This window comes from Anas acuta, chromosome 4 (genome assembly GCF_963932015.1).
Source record: "Anas acuta chromosome 4, bAnaAcu1.1, whole genome shotgun sequence".
Taxonomy (NCBI): Eukaryota; Metazoa; Chordata; class Aves; order Anseriformes; family Anatidae; genus Anas; species Anas acuta.
The window spans coordinates 39,248,025-39,265,051 of record NC_088982.1 but is presented as its reverse complement, the minus strand read 5'-3'; the positions used below and the strand labels follow the sequence as shown (position 1 = coordinate 39,265,051).

The following is a 17,027-nucleotide window of genomic DNA, read 5'->3' as shown; positions in this document are numbered from 1 at the left end:
AGGAGTTCTTGGCAGGAATCATAGCGTCAGAATCTAGTCTTTCTGCAAAATACGGGATAGCAAATTTTTTGCTGTTACTGAGCAGTAAGGGCTCATTTACAAAGGGTGTTTCCTCTTCCTGCGGGTAACCTGACATGGCATAGACTTTTATAAAACTATGAGAATCTTAAAGCTATGTTATTTGTATTAATTTGCCACAAGCTATATTAGAAAGATTATCCAGAAAATTATTTAAAAAGCAAAGAAGAAGGGTCATTTTCCAAGTCTTTCACATTTCAGATTTTGACATTTAATTGCCAGCTTTAATATCAGTCCTTCATAAGGTTGAATAATGTTCTTGTTGCTTTCCCACTATGTGTCATTGTGGTAGAGGGGACATTTCCTTGAGCAAAGGAAGTATGCCTGGATGCTGCAGAGGAACAAATGATCAGCTAGCCCCACAGAGCTTGAAAAACCCCAAATGATTTCCAAACATTACACCTACACTGTCATCCCTGTTGAAATGCGATCTTCTTTAGAATAAAACATGACAACTCTTCAATGCAAAAAGTTGAATGGAGATTCTAGGAGTTATAGCGAAGCAGCATGTAGTTACCCAGACTAACTTACAGTTAAAGGAGCCAGCTTCCCATTTTATCCTAGAGAAACTCTTTTTCATCGTGAAGAGTGCTACAACTTAGTCTTGCCTTTTGTTTTTATTTTTATTTTATTTGTTTGTTGTATTGTTATGTTTTGATCAATTCCTTTTTGAACACCATCCTTTTAGGTTCTTTTTATGAAAATGGGGATGTTAATTTATCCTGCATAACTTCCTGGGGGATTATTAATAGATATTACAGAATGGAAAGCTGCTACTATTTATTGCCACTATGATTCCTCTGGCTTCCTGTAGGAAACATTCCTTCTGATTATCTTCCACTCAAATTTATTTATTTCCAGTGTACCACATACATCTATTATTTGCTGTCTGCATCTTCTTCACAAGGAAAAAATTCCTTTTCTTTTTTTTTTTTTTTTTTTTTTTTTGGTACATATTTGCTTTTAATGAATCCACACTGAGTAGATTTATTTATGTATAATTTAGTCTTTTACTTTTGTGGGTAAACAAGGTTCAATGCTCAAAGAAGAAAGTGTGATTATGCAAGGGATATTGCTGAGATCCTAAGCACTGGCCTGGTGAGTAGGTGGCTTCCATCCAAAATGGAGCAACTAGGACATCCAGAAGAAAGAACATCATAACATCCTCAGCAGGTTTTCCGTGTGTGTGTGTCCACAATGATTTTGAGCTTGCTTCTTATCTCTAAACAGATTATTTTGAAAAGAGAATGGTGTTTTCTCTCTTGACCATGTCTACAAAACAAAGATTGATTTTCCCAGATTAGACAAAGCGAATACAATCAATGTATTCTCGACACAGTTTATTAACAGTCGAAAAAATAAAAGAAGCATTGAAATTGTTGCATTCACAAATCAAGAGCAAGACAGTAACTTACCAACAGTTCACTGATGACCCTTAACTGTCCTGTCAGAGCTGTCACAAAGGTAACCCGATAAACATAATGCCAGAGAAGGATGTCTAACTAGCTGGGAGCACCAAGACATTCCTGATAAACTCAGTGAAACCTCATTGATGAGGTGTAGCTGGCAGGACAAAGAAACCTTGATGGACTCAGAACAAAGAAGATGTGGTAATGAACTGACCTCCAAGGCAAACAGGAGTCAGCAGGAAAACAAGAGTTCTAGGAACTGAAGTCCTGTGGCCCACTTATGCATCTATGCAAAAAAAAAAATAATAATAAAAAAATAATAAAGAGTGTCATACTAGTAACACCTCATATAACTTGTATATGTAAAGGTGTGCATACAGGTAAATGGTCATAAATATGTACTTGCTTCACTAGTTAGAATTCTGTAGTAACTTGTGATATATGCTTGCTTTACTCTTCTGTATATAGTTGCTTTCCTAGTGGTAATGTTGTGGTACGTGTAAATATGTATTTGTTTTGCTAGTAGTAATCTGTAACAAAGGAATTCATGGAAGCTAGGTCTTTGTGTCCTTGTGCATTATAGATGCTTACACACCCACGGCTGTGAAATTTGTACACCTGTGGGTCTTGTGACCCTCACAAGTTGTGGCCACAACATGTCCTTATACATGTAACTTGAAATTCAAAAATATAAAAAATCATCAGTAATGAAAAAGCTAAAGCTTGAATGACTTATTACAAACATTTTAAAAATGCAAAGTACATGCATAAGGAGAGGAACCATACTTTTTTTCCTCATCTTTTTTTCTCAATTTTAGTTACATTAGTTAGCAGAAGGTATAAGAACAGGTAAAATATTTCCATTAGAAATAACTTTCCTAATTTGATTTTGTATGTAAATGTGAAATCAATGAACTTTGAAGCAATGAAGGAAAAGGTGGAGTTTCCAAACTGGTTTTATCCCCATGATTTTAAGAGTTATTCTTGTTCCTGTTAGCTTTAAATTGTATTTCAAGAAAATTTGTTTTAACAATCAGTGAAGAAAAAAATTGATGAGCATTTACAGCATCACCCACTCCACACTTTCTTTTTGTGAGGAGCAGATGCCACTGTTCTTCTTAAAGAGTAAATGTGAATGTACAGGTGAAAGGTTGCTTAGAAGAGCATCCAAACAGAGTATCCCATCCAAACAACTGTGGGATGACTGACAGCTCTAACAAATAACCACTGACAGCTAGAACCTGGGGTGTTTGCAGGCAACATCAAAGTGTCAACAGCCTGGCAGAGCTTGTCTGTCACTCCAGAGGGAGCTAATATGTTCTGAAACTTGTGAGCTTTAAGGGGTAATGACAAGAAAGACAGTCTAGGAGGTCAGTTCCCCTGTGTGTCCCCTCAGGACAAGATGCAGGCTAAACTCCATGTTCCTGTAAGTTTTTTTGACCGGCACTTGATGGAGGTATAAGGATGAGCAGTGACACAGAGGCCTGGAATTAGTGGTTTTGTGTTTTAAGATGGTTGAATATCACTATTTGGAAAGTAGGTGTGCAGCTGACCCCAGAAGTTCAGATAGCACCTGGTAATTTCTCTCTCTCTCTCTCTTTCTACTCTCTCTCTTTCTTACATTTCATGAGAAGGTTTCTGTCAGCAGTAAGATTCCTGACATAATTAAACTGAACAAGTGATTCCTGTGTGGTCTTCAGCAGAATTGATGGATTCTGCTGGTCAGCTGGGGGCTAATTAGCCTCTCCCATCCTTCACTGAAGTAAGGACTAAGTCAACTGACACAACAAACCTGTACAGTTTTAAATAATTAAATGAGTAAATAGTCTCTGCTTTTTAATTGGCTAGGTAAAATGATCAGTAAACTGGGTTGATGGTTCATGGCTGTGGTTAAATCCACAGGAGGAGCTTATAAAGCTTCAGAGGACAATTTTTCACTCAGGTCTTGCTCCTGTTCCAGAAGGAAGTGATGATGTTCTTCTGTGGCTTCTGCTTTTACAGGCTATGTGGCAAGACAACAATAGTGGGAGAAGGTGAGTGCTGTTATGGCATGGATTTCACCAGCACTGCAAGCAGGAGGTACAGTAGGAAATCATTAAATTGTTTATTAAGTTTGTTTCCTCTGTTAAGGAAACACTTTTGGGAAGAAGTTCTCAAATTCCTGGATGGTCACCAGGGAAGATATCAATTTGAGGCCAGGCACTGTTCAACAGATGGAGTAAGTACAACCAAAAAGTCTTTTTCAACTACAGTTTAGAAATGTAGCCCCAAGTGATGTCTTAAGTGTCAAATTTGTACTGAATTTGAGTGGGTTTTTAAAGTGAGTATCCTCAGTGATTTCAGTTGCCTTAGGGTGTTGTATAATTTAGCATTTATCTACCTCTATTAATTTGTCTGAGGGTGGGATGTGATTATGACCTTTGTTTCATCTAGTCAACTTCTTCTACAGTGTGTAGAGTCAAAGCTGATTATGGTGGTAGGCTTTGAGGTATTCAGGATAAAGAAGTGTCGTCTGTTCTGGGGGAAACATAAGTCCTGTCAACGAGGAGATAAGCAACTCACAGAAGTCAACATTCTGGTTACCTTCTTTAGATCAAATCTGGAACGCTGTTCTGGTTGTGCTTTACAGACATAATCCATGTTAACATGGTATGATTGCTGTGCATTGTGGGACTATCCTGAAAGCTGCTGGAGATATTTCTCCCTGGCAAGTTTATCTCAATGATAGCATGTTGTATAAATGCATGTGCTATGAATATGTTGTGGCTTTTGAAGCTGAAGTGATAATTGGTCCTTTTGAAGTTAGTGATAATTAGTCTAATGTCTGTTTAGTTGGAAATCCCTACAGTTTTTGTGAACATCGATGATTTTTAAACCTTGAACTCTACTTTCTGCCCCGACTTCCTGCACTGTTCTTCTTGGTATTGATGGTGAATATTTTTAATTCTGCTTGTCGTCCTTTTGTTTTAACTTAGTAAAATATATTGCAAAAGGTGTCTTACAGATATACTCCTGTTTTCTTTAGACATCTGCCACTGAGATCTGTGTTTTCATTCTTGTATTTCTTTATCTATCAAAACTAGCTGCAAAATGCTATTAAACTAGGCTCTTGATCAGAGGGAGAGTGTCAGGGAACATTTTACTTCAGTTACTTCCATGAGACAAATGTGACGCAAACTGAAGTAATTTATCTCTGTTGCAGAGCAGAACTGGCAATCTATTGTGGTAGACAGGAGTTGGATGAGCTGGGCAGTTGTGTTGTGCTAAAGGATCTCTTGGGAAAACTCCTGCTTTGGTGCTAGCAATAAAAGTCATGTCAGTACATCTGACAATAGTACATGCACCCTACTGGTGATATAAGACTCTTGTCCAAAGACCCAGAGTGTAGGCAAACCATTTTAGGGTTCACCCATTAAGGAAGGATTGACTACTAAGTAGAATCAGATGTGCGGGAAGGCATGAATGGGTGTATTTTGCAAGCAATAGGTAGGTAACAAAGACTGAAATGATGAAAAGTACGGATACTTAGTTTTTCATGTGGTCAAGTTGTTGGAAGGGGTAGCAGAGGGTCAAAGCTAAAGTTCATTATAATGGATCTAAGAGACTAGAAGGAGCACCACCAGATATCCAAAAAGCTTTATACTAAGAGAAACATTGGCTTTGCTCTGCAGGGCCGGAGAAAGCCTTTTGGACTAGGACTGATTATCTGGAATTTCTTTTGCCTTACCTTTTATGCTATTTTTTGTTAGCTAGGTTGACTTTTAGGCAAAATTTGGGCTGTGTGTGTGAGGCATACAGTTCTAGTCTTTTTTTTTTTCCCTCCTGGTATTAACAGATAAACCTATTTGTGATGAAAAGTTTTTATTTGTGTAACACATAAGAGGAGATTCTTTTAAAATGTGTCTATGGTATCCAAACTGTAGAAGGATTTATCCTGACAGATTACTGCAACTAAAAGTAAAGTATAGGTGACACTATGTCAAATATCTTTTCATCCAAGGAAGTGTTTACATTAAAAAAAAAAAAACTTGATTGGATATTTTTGATTGGAATTATTTTTTTCTTCCTGGGGAAGATGAGTTAAACTGTACTCTATAGTACCCCAATAGGGTGCATGTTAAGAAAGACCTAGTACGAGGTCCTCCTCATCTAAGCTGTATCACTTACTGCAGTGTGTTTTCATAATGCTAGCTGTGGCCTTGGAGCAAGACTGTTGCATCATGGAGGCTTGTGTAATAGAAAATGCTTTGTGAGAGATCTGGTGTAAGCAGAGAGCCTGGCTCACTTCAAAGAGCAGGGCTTCCAAACGACTGCTCCTGCAAGGCTGTGCTACATTAGAGAAATGTGGAAAGTACTTCTGTGAAGCCTTCTGTGGCAAGTCATGCTGAAGGGATGTGTTTTGACAGTGAAAAATGAAGATGCCTGTTCAGACTGAAATAAAGAAAATGTTTTCTCTAATTTCAGGATTTTAAAGTTATTTTGTATTCATGTGAAAACAAAAGCAAACGAAAAGCTGCTGAAGTGCTTAGCTTTTCCCTCTATACAATTAGAATGAGTATTGCTTTACTGTGAGAAGTGTTCCTTTAAGTTCATTGAAATACAGTGACTGGATCTTTCTTCTCAGCACTTCAGTAGGATAGCCAGGTATCTATTTCAAACTTATTTCAACAATAGTCTAAACACATGGCATAGAACATTATTTATAAACATGGTTTTGATACTAGAATTGTGTTGATAACCCCTTTTAATGGATTTTGAAGATCTGTGAGGAAAATTAGTTGTTTGCACATTTCTGACATTTGAACCTGAAGTATTTTTGTAAGTGTTCTGATATCTCATCTTAGGCAACCAAGAGAGAACTACTTGGTCATGAAAGGATAAGGGTATACTAGCTTGGCTCCTACTATTAATACAAATGTCAGTGCTATCTGCCAAATATGGGGAAAAAAACACACCATTAACCACTATCTGTTTTCTGAATAATTCAGACAGTAGACTACTGCTTTCAGTTGTTGTTCAGTGAATGTTTCCACAAGAAAAATGATGATGACTGCCACTAATAGATGATAGAAAGGAATGAGTTTGGATTAAGAGTGTCCCAAGTATCCTAGAGATACTCCTGTTTGAGACATGAAAGCACTGCCTTCTTGACAATTTTATTGCTGGCTTCCTGATTAGAACTGGCAGGTGGCAGCACTTAACTGATTAAGTTTTTTGGCTTTTCACTTTTTTAGGGAGGTACTGGGGGGATTTAAATGACTCTAGAATTTAACCCCAAGCATAACTAGTTGGCTATATGAAGCTTGACTTTTTAAATAAAATTAACCTTAAGTCTGTGTGGATTTCTTCTCCTTTTCTTTTCTATTTAATCAGTTATTAAAAGATGTAAATTCTTGCTTGAATGAATTCTACCTCAGGCTTACAAATTAAGGGACTGAAAATGAACAGATGAATGAGAACTGGCATGACAAATGTTATTTCTGTTAACTTTTTACATTCCAGTTAACTGATCAAATGCAGGCTAAAAATTACAGGGTACTGTACTGATGGAACAGCAGAATGAAAACTAACTTGAAAAAAAAGGGGCAAACAAGTGTATTGGATATATTAATACAATATTAGAAGGTGCTTTGAGGTCAAATGTTACTTTAACTGTCAGCTCTGTAGGATGTTTTTAGATACTGTTGAAGTCACAAAAATAATAGGCAAGGCATGTAATGTTCTGGGATGTAGAGATTTTAACTTTACAGGTAATTATTGTGATTGGGTTAGTGATGGAGAACTTAAATATAAGACTCATCCAGGAAATTGCACTGTTGTGGTATCAGGGTATGGAGCTGTGAAAGGGAACTAAGCTGTCTTATGGCTTTGCAAGACATCCTTTCCAGCTGGAAAGATTTGGAAGTACTTGAAAGAGTGTGCGTTCTCTCAGGTTATAGTGCCTGAAAGCTTCAGGAAGCTGTGAAACGCTGTGGGGGAGCCTCTGAGTGTCCTCTCTTCTGGTTCCTGTACAGCCAAATGGTGCTGGCTGGGAGATGCCTGGAGTGATAAGATGGATCTGTTGGTTTGGAATATACAGGTTGGGCTATTCCTGAAGAAGGAAGACAGCTTTTCTGGCAAACCTGTGTTTCTGCACTACCTCAGTGCTTTTTCTGGGGAATAAAGTGCCCATAGTCTTCCAGAGTAAAGAAGCATCTGTCCTGAAGAGATCTGTGTATGTGGCATGTAATCTGTCTCCTTTCTTAAGTATGAGCTTGAACTGTTGATGGCAAACTTCTGTTGCCTGTGTTCTATCTACTTTTTGGTTTGAGAGCTCTAGTTACAATGACTGTTTAAACTTTATACAAACAACACACTTACGTAGCAACAATGAGCTCTATTAAAACCCCTTTTTTTTGTTTAAGCACATGAGGTATTCTTTCTCCTTTGCATTTGATTTATACAGAAGCATCCTTCCAAATTTACTATATTTTACACCCCTGTAGGTGAAAATTTTTAAAAGACTATTTCTCATTAGTTGTGAAGTAGCCTTAAAAATCAAAGGGCAAAGCATCTGCAGAAAAACTTCATAATTTTAAAGCAAGATGTTTTTGCTTTTTGTTAGATCTTATTCTTATCTGTCATTATTTATCAGCTTTTCACTTATTTAAAAGGTATACTACATGATGTTCTTATAATGATCATTTAAAAACAAACTTTCAATTCATTGATGGTTCAGTCATCACCATAGAGTTTTTATTCTTTGTAAGTATTTTCAAAGCGGCCCAAAGGTAAGAGATTTGTAGAATTAATTTTCCCTTCTCTTAATTTGGATGTGATTGCAGTGATGGGGTGTGTGTTAGGACAGAAGTAGGTAGCAGCACCTAAAAATAGTGCACCCACACAATGAATACTATTAATAGTAAACTACGTCAGGTTGGTCTGTGAGAAGTTGTTAGCTCTTCCCACTGAGATCACTCTCAATGATACCTCATCAAGTGGTTGTGTGCAAATTACTTGGTGATTACTAATGCAAGAGTATTTTGTAGATATGCAGAATTTCAGTATTTTTTAAGGATGTCAGATGCAAGTAAGCCTTCTGTCTTAATTAGGAGGGCTTGAAGCTTGATTTGTGTACTCCTGCAGAATTTTGCATGTGTCACATCTTACATCTGCAGCAGTGTGACAGCTACAGTGTATTAAGTGATAAAATAGGATAAGCTGTATTTTGAGATTTTTTTCATTGAGACTGAGAATGAGTCACATCCTTCCTGTTGAAGTCTCAGTTGTGATCATCAGATGAGGGACCTTAATTTGTTGCATGAAATAGTTTTGCCACTTTTCACTACTTTTAATAACTATTTAAATAGCATATTGCATTCTGTTATCATGGTTACTCTTTGTAATGAAGAATCATCAAAGTTTAATCCTACGTTTTATGGACTACATGAGAAAAGAAACAGCAATAGTGTATTTTTAAAAGTAGCTTGCAAATTCTTTATTGATATAATTAAGGGGAGAGCTGTGGAAAGTTTATTCTAAATAATAGCTGCAGAATGCTATCAACTTAGATTTGCAGAGAGGGATGACAGTGAGGTAGGTTGGGGATTAAATACAGAAGCTGGTGTCCTTGCATACAAGAGTACTTGAGCTTCACGAAGTGAGAGCAAACTAACCTCAATAAATGAGGGGCTACTGGAGGAATATTTGAAAGTGGAGTTGATGTAATAGTTTCTCATGGGTCTCTGGGGTGTGGGTAGCATGCTGGAATGTAGAAATCAATAGAGAGGAGAGTGTTTCGCCACTCTGGGAAAGAGGAAATTAAAGCCTCCATGTGAGATTTCTGCAGAAATGAAGTAATGGCAGAGGTTTGTACAGGTGATGTTATGACATAGGTAGTTCATGGTGTTCCTAAATGAAAAATGAGTCCTTTCATTTTAGGCAGAGCAGATGTTTTAATGCTTTTCATAAGATGCGTAGAAAATCCAGTACTGCATAACTTTTTCCTGTTCTGAGAGTTGTAGGAGTATGGCAAGAGATTTCTTTCCTGATCATATTTGGGTATTGATGACTTGGATACAAAACATTTACCTTCTGGCTGATGGTATATGTTCATTACTCCATCTTTGCAATATTCTGAGGTTAATGTTACAAGTATAGTAATGAACTGTATATAAAAAGCTTAAACATTATGAAAATCTGGTTATGAAAACTATAACTTCCTAAATTTGGAAAACAGGCTCTTTCCCAGACAAGGAACAAAAACCTTTTGAAACTTTTTTATTTGAAGTTATCACTTTCTCAGACACTTTTCTACCTGCTGTTACCTGGCCTAATACATTCTTATGGTCAAAAGACTCATTTTTACCTCCCTACATACATTATTATATCATGCCTTCATTTTTTAAAATGTGTTTGGACAAGACCAAGGAAAAAGTGAGTCCCAGGAAGAGAAACAATTACAGAATATAGGGAACAGGTTTTTGTTACCAGCTTACAAGCAGTTAAAATGATGTTTTTCCACTGTGGAGCAATTAGTGACTAAGTCTGCAGGAAATATTTAACTGAGTATTGATTTAAAACTAACCTGTTGCTTACTTAAGTAGTTGCGGTCCACTGAATGGACCTTATCTTGAGCTTAGTAGAGGCTTTCAGACAGTAGTGTTAATTAATCTGTATATGGCCTTTGCTTTTTTTAAACCTGGGGGGGGATTTTTTTGGAGTATCAAAACTAATAGTATTTGGGAGATGCTAGTATAGAATAGTAGCTATGAATTACAATGATGATTACCTATAATTATATTACAATAATGTCATTTTACCTTAAAAGCATTAGGCTGCCATCTGCATTGCTTTCAAATGCCAGTTGAAGGTTCTTTGTAGTATTTAATGTTAAGCTGTAATAAGGATGTTCTTGAGTATGTGATTGGCATCTGTGTGAATCTGGACACTACCTAGGACCAGGGAGTGACAACAGTATCGAGGTATGTGGCTGTACTTATGTCCTGTTTTTCTCAGCTCCTGTTTTAGGGCTTTTTTTTACACAGATGTGATAGCCGTTACTGTAGTATAAACAGCAGAATGACAGAACGAGAGGCCAGTGACGTGTTCCATAGCAACATCCTTGTTCTTTGAATCAAGAGAAAAACGAGTTTCTTTTTGTATATACGCTGCTTCTCAGACCTGTAGGTGATGAAACTGCATACAGTTAGTAGAGCTTAAAGCAGTGCTGTCAAGTAATGGAGTTCTAAAAACTCTGCTTGCTACTGCATGAGCAAGAAATGAGTCACCCTGATGTGATTAGCAGGAATGCATACAGACAGATCAGGGAGCGAGCAGTGTTTTCTGTTTTCCTGTCTCTTACTAAACTTTGACTTCCTTGACTCAAATACAAAGTGTAGATTCTGAAATGGGAGTCCCAGCAGACTGCAGATGTTTCCATGTGTCCAGTCCAACAGAAGCATCTTCCTGAGTAAGAAAGATTTCTGTTCACTTCTTGTGAACAGGCTGCCATCCTGACAAATTTTAACTTTTCTTTTACAGGGGAGAGAAGGAATGGGCTCCTCCCCCACACACCTTTTTTTTTCTTGTGTAATGTGGTTGTCTCTTTCAATTTTTCATTAGCTTCTTTCAAAGCATCTGAATCTTTTTTTGCATGTACTTATCTCATGCAGCTTAGCATCTACTTGCAGCTGGGAAATCAATTATTTTCAGTTATAAACATTAAAGTTCTGATGACAAACATTAATTCTAGCATACACAAATTGAACAAATATTTTGAATGTAAAACTTTAATTTCAGAAAAATGTCCGGTGATATCTGTCCTACAGATTTGAAGGCTTTCTGTACGTTTGTCTTCTCAGGGTCCAGCTACATTTTAATGTTCATTGCATCTTTCATTTTGCTTCTGTTTTCATCATCACCAGTAACCATATTAACTTGGATCACATAATAATGCCCACTTTGGAATTCACATATTGTATGTGTCTGACTGATACTGCCCTAACCAGTTATCTAAGGATATTTACCACTTCTGCTTTCATGATTCCCAACACAGATACGAAACTCAGAGGTCTGAAGTTGTGCAGAAATAACTCAGCTTAGCATCAAAGTTGTATACCTTCATATCGTGTTCCCTTGAACACTTTACAGAAGAAAGGTGGTGGTGGGGGAAAGACCCATGTGAGCCTCTGTAGTGAGTTCTGACAGAATCAAGGGTGAAACAGTGAAATTCTGGATTTTGCTGTACCTGATCTTTCTTCTTAATAAGATGAATAGTACAATGACTCTTCCTGTTACTTGTAATTCAACAGACACTCTAATAAGATGAGTGCTGCTTATTAAGATGGATTAATATTAGACAGTCGTGTCTAAACTGGGAAGTCAAGACTGAAAAACTGCAAGTTATCTTTCAGAGGAAAAGCAGGTTAGCAAAAGGAAAAAAAACTTTCCCTCATTCAATCTTTTTTTTCATGTACAATTATTAAAAGTTCTTTTGTCCCCAACAGCCCTATGAAACTAACTTGACCAAGACAGAATTAGCTTACAAAGTCAGCTACATACTTGTGTGCAACGACTTCCTGGACTATCTGCCAGGGTTGGTATTCCTGTGCTGAGGAGGGCTGTATAACTTAACTAGAAGAACAGGCTGAACATAGCTATTTTGTGATCCTAAGTATTATTTAATTCAGTAAGCCTTTTAGAGATGCAGTTTAAGGGTAGAAATGTGTGCTTTGTTTGTTTGTTTGTTTTGCTTTAGAGTATCCCTTAGATTTAGTGGACAATATCTAGTGTATCTTGCTAGCAGAAGTTTATGTAATGCTTGGGCTTTGATTCTGAAAAAAGATGACGCTGATGCCTACTTTCTAAGACTACTTTGGTTACAAATGCAAGAAAGATAGCATATTTTATATTCATCCACAAAGATAGTACCTGTGCTTCTACCCATGCATCCATTTGTTTTCTGCTTAACTTGTGGAAATGGATATGTTGTCACGTACTGAGTGATGGGGAAGGAAAAAGCCCCTTAGGAGAATGTCTGATGCCTTAAGGTCATCAAGGACTATCTTGCAAGTTAATATGGGACTAACAGTGACCTGATGCTGCAAAAATGGCAGTTCATAATTTATGCTAGATGAACAAGTATGACAACAAGCTTCAATAATGCAAAGGACACTTTGCTTTTAAAACGGCAATCAACTATGAGATTCTTTTCCATCCACATGCTCCTAACATGCATAACCACAAATATATCTGCATGTAAACACAATTTGTTTCCCGCTGCAATACAGACTCAGCAGGAAGTTTACCAAAAACTTTCTTGAAAATACACATAGAATGAAGGACTTTTATCCTTAATGCACTTTGTCTGTAGCAGGGCAGAATAGATTTTTGATTAGTCATGAAGCAAAAAGTCTATCCACACTGCTGCCAGTGACTCTTTATGAAAGAAAAAGAGCCAGCTATAGCTTGTGTTAGTAATGGAGAACAAAGTAAGGAAAGTAAGTTCCCCCTGTACTCGGCTCTGGTGAGGCCGCACCTCGAGTACTGTGTTCAGTTTTGGGCCCCTCGCTACAAGAAGGACATCGAGGTGCTTGAGCGGGTCCAAAGAAGGGCGACGAAGCTGGTGAGGGGCCTGGAGAGCAAGTCCTATGAGGAGCGGCTGAAGGAGCTGGGCTTGTTCAGCCTAGAGAAGAGGAGGCTCAGGGGGGACCTTATTGCTCTGTATAAGTACATTAAAGGAGGCTGTAGCGAGGTGGGGGTTGGCCTGTTCTCCCATGTGCCTGGTGACAGGACGAGGGGGAATGGGCTGAAGTTACGCCAGGGGAGTTTTAGGTTAGATGTTAGGAAGAATTTCTTTACTGAAAGGGTTGTTAGGCACTGGAACAGGCTGCCCAGGGAGGTGGTTGAGTCACCATCCCTGGAAGTCTTCAAAAGATGTTTAGATGTAGAGCTTAGGGATATGGTTTAGTGGGGACTGTTAGTGTTAGGTTAGAGGTTGGACTCGATGATCTTGAGGTCTCTTCCAACCTAGAAATTCTGTGATTCTGTGAAATGTGCAGTTCAGGGCTGCCTGTATGTAAATGAACATTTTAAGGCACAACTTGTTAAGTGCATCAATGAAGGATTGACTTTAAGAACTGTTGGTTCTGGGAAGCATTGGAATCTTTTTCTGTTCAGGTAGATTTCACCTTAAACGAGAACTATGTCACATCTTTGAGCCTGAGGCTAGAAAGTTCATAGGAGCCTTATTGGAAGTGCTTGACCATGGACTAAATGGCAGAGATGCCCCAAGCCCTGCTTCTCTGGTCACTGCTGATTTCTCCAGGCCAGCCATAATGGCTGGGGTAGAAGGGCTTCTGCTTTCTGCTGGTGGATGATATTGATATAAAACCCATCCTGCCCTCTCAGTGTAGAACTGGAAGAGTGAGAGTGGTGGGGAAAACACTAATTTTTGGCCAAAAATACCTCAATCATCAACCAAAAACTCCTGGAATATAAAAACAAGTTTAGAAGATAGATGTTCAAAAACCTGTAGGAAAGTTAGGTATACAGGACAATACAAGGCTCGTTACTCTGTGCATGCCAGTTTCCTGATATTTGATGCATCAGATGTAAAAATAACTTCATAATGCAGTATAAAAAGACTTTGCTGGATTGTTCATAAAATGCAGTGAAAGAAAACTACATATGTGGTTATTGAGCTATAATATGCTAACCACCTTCCAGGTAATAAAAACATGCAACTCATGTTTGCTTTGATTCCAGAGCAAGTTATCTGCTATAACTTTATAGGTGCAATTTGGCTGCTAAAGAGTTGTATAAGGAACAGATTGTTAAATGCCTTTTAAAAAATGTTACTTAATGCTTAGCAAGCTGCGTTGAGTGTGATTTCTCTGATCTGCTGAGAGAGTAGTACAAATTGGTCTTGGTGATTCTCTAAATCATTTAATTATTTTGTTACACTAATTCTCAGTGTAGGGGTTAGGAAACCTCACAAGTTGGTTTTAACCTGTTTTTCAGTCCTTTTGTTGGCATATAAGTGCAGCTTATTTTTACTGTAGGCACATAACTAGAGCTGGGTTTGCTTTTGGGGGTTTGGGGTGATTGATTTTGATCAGGTTTGTATTTTCTGTATTTTAATTTTTATATAAATATATATACTCATCTTATATACTATATAATAAATATATACACTATGTATAAATATATAGTGTATATATATATCTTATATATAGTATATAAATATAAAATATATACTCATCTAACTGTCAGGAGATAGAACCATTGTTCTTGTGTGGGTTCTCTGTGTCCTTGTTGGAGTCCTCAGGAATACCAGTAATGTCCTTTAATGCCCTCAGTTGTTTCACGTCAGGAAAAAATTGCAGCTTTCTCTCCAAGTTTGTTCTGTGATCTGTGAGATTTCACAAGCTATTGTAATCTTGGCTTGCCTAGATCTATGGTTGAATGGGTGATGTACAAAGACAGTGCTAGGGGAACAAATATTGCTAGGTTCTTTGGAATTTACAGTATGGAATAAGTTTCAGTCATAGGGAGTTTTTTGCTCAGGTGAGTACACAATGGTAGGTAAAAATATTACTGGTTTAAATAATTACTGATAGCCTTTTGGCTTTAGAGGGTTATGTAACTCTAAAACTCAGAAGACTGCATTGCTTACATCTGGGGAAAAGCATTCTACAACCAAGGGTCTCCTCTTAACTTTGTATTGCTGTGTGGTGCAAAAGCAGTTGCAGTGTTCGTGAAGAAGCATATGCTAAATGCATTTTTTCCAGTGCTTTGTGGTAACAGATGCTATTAGAAGTGCAGTATTTCAAAACTTAGAATTTTCCCCCCTCCAGTATCAGGAGAGAAATAGAATAATATCCTAGTTGTGAATCTGTCAATATTTTTTTCCTCTGAATAGTAGCTTTTTGAGCCTTATGGTGTCTGCATGGTTGAAACCTCCTGTAAAGATTTAAGCTTTCACCTGAAGTCAGAGGCTATGGGTCCAGTTCATCAAAACTGTGTCCTGCCTCAGAGGCTTCATTAGGATTTAGATGCCTTTGAAGAGCTGAGGTTGGTCCCTTTGAAAGACTTGTCTCATTTCCACATCTATATTTTAAAGACCAAACTCATTATAGTGGGTTTGTATCAGTATCAATAGTAGAATGAGTAAATGCCCACAGCTGCTCTGAGTGCTTGGATTCAGCAAAGGAACCTTTCCTTGCCCTTGTATTCTAACCATACAGGGTGTGTAGAGTTGTCCTGTTAAGTGCTGATCACCCCTGTGGGAGGCTTGGAGGGGGCAGACGGCCTGGCCTAACATACTGCTTATGGGAGGGATCCCTGGTAGATCTGGGATGCTCTGCAGCCCTCCATTCATGGCACTAATCAGACCTAAGGTCTAAAGCTTATAATATGCTCAGCTGCTGACTGAGCCCTTTAGTCTGCATCTCATTTTGTTTAGAGTGAAAGAGATCAAAGGGAAGAGAATGAAAGTGAGGTAGAAAAGTCAGAGTGGCTTGGTGAAAGGATAGAGATCCATCCACAAATTACTCCAGTACCTCAGAATTAAGATAAGCTATCATTATTGTATCCTTTCTGGGGTTTTCTTTGTTTGTTTGATGCTTTGTGCCATGGCTTGTTATCTTGTGTCAACATCACTTACTGTCATTTTGGTGAGTAGTCAGTGTGGAAGCAAAAATTACACTGCAAGCTGTTAGATTAAAAACAACGTGAAATTTTCTGTATTTGGTGACTGCAGTGAACTCAGTTGCTTTTTCTCCCACATTCCTCCTCTCGCCTTTTTTTTTTTTTTTGCACAATCAAAGCTCTGAAAATTAGGATGAACACAGTTGTAATAAAAGAAATATAATATTCTGAAGAAAGCCTCAGGGAGATTTTCTCATGCAATTCTATGAAGCTATTGTACACAGCTTGAAATTTTAGAAAAATGTCATGTTATCATTTCACAGTAAAATGATGAAAAGCAGGTGACAAACACTTTGGTCTTTTTTCTGTAGCCTGCAATATACTAGAAGGAAAAGTTTTGGAAAGTAATGTTTATTTCTTTCCTACAGCAGTCAGATCCGTGTGGTTCATCTGCATGTATGCTCTTAGCACACCGTCTTCTGACATCAGTGGTCATCTCCATGCTGTGTACTATTGCAAAAGCAGGATGGCTTAGGTAAGAGATTTTAAGAAAGCTCAGTATTCAAGGCCAGGTTGGATGATAATTTCTTTCCCACGCCAGAATTGTAGGTTACATTACAGGCAAAGTTTACAGAAGTCAGAGGTGTCCTTCTACGAGTCTCCACTTCCCCAGTTATCTTCCCTGGCCTTGAGTTTGGTTCCTGAGCATTAATTACACAGGTCGGTGGACTACGGGGCAGCACTGTAAACTACTTTGTGCAACTGTACTGTAGATGCTGCTGAAAGCCTTCCAGCTTGCCTGACTGTAACTTGTCCGAGTCTGTTCTCTTCCATTTCAGAGATTCATTTAGCTCTCAGAACTTGGTGATATTTTAGGAAAAGTATGTAATATTTCTTCCTTGCTCTCTT

The 17,027-nt window shown here is 37.9% G+C and overlaps 1 long non-coding RNA gene across 1 annotated transcript; it reads right to left on the bottom strand.

The window, feature by feature from the left end:
• Positions 1-971: 971 nt before the first annotated feature.
• LOC137855248 (uncharacterized) lies at positions 972-2,184 on the bottom strand. The gene is made up of 3 exons (XR_011095636.1): positions 1,890-2,184; positions 1,494-1,773; positions 972-1,350 (listed from the first exon to the last, which is right to left on the bottom strand). It is a non-coding gene; the product is annotated as an uncharacterized lncRNA (long non-coding RNA).
• Positions 2,185-17,027: the final 14,843 nt, after the last annotated feature.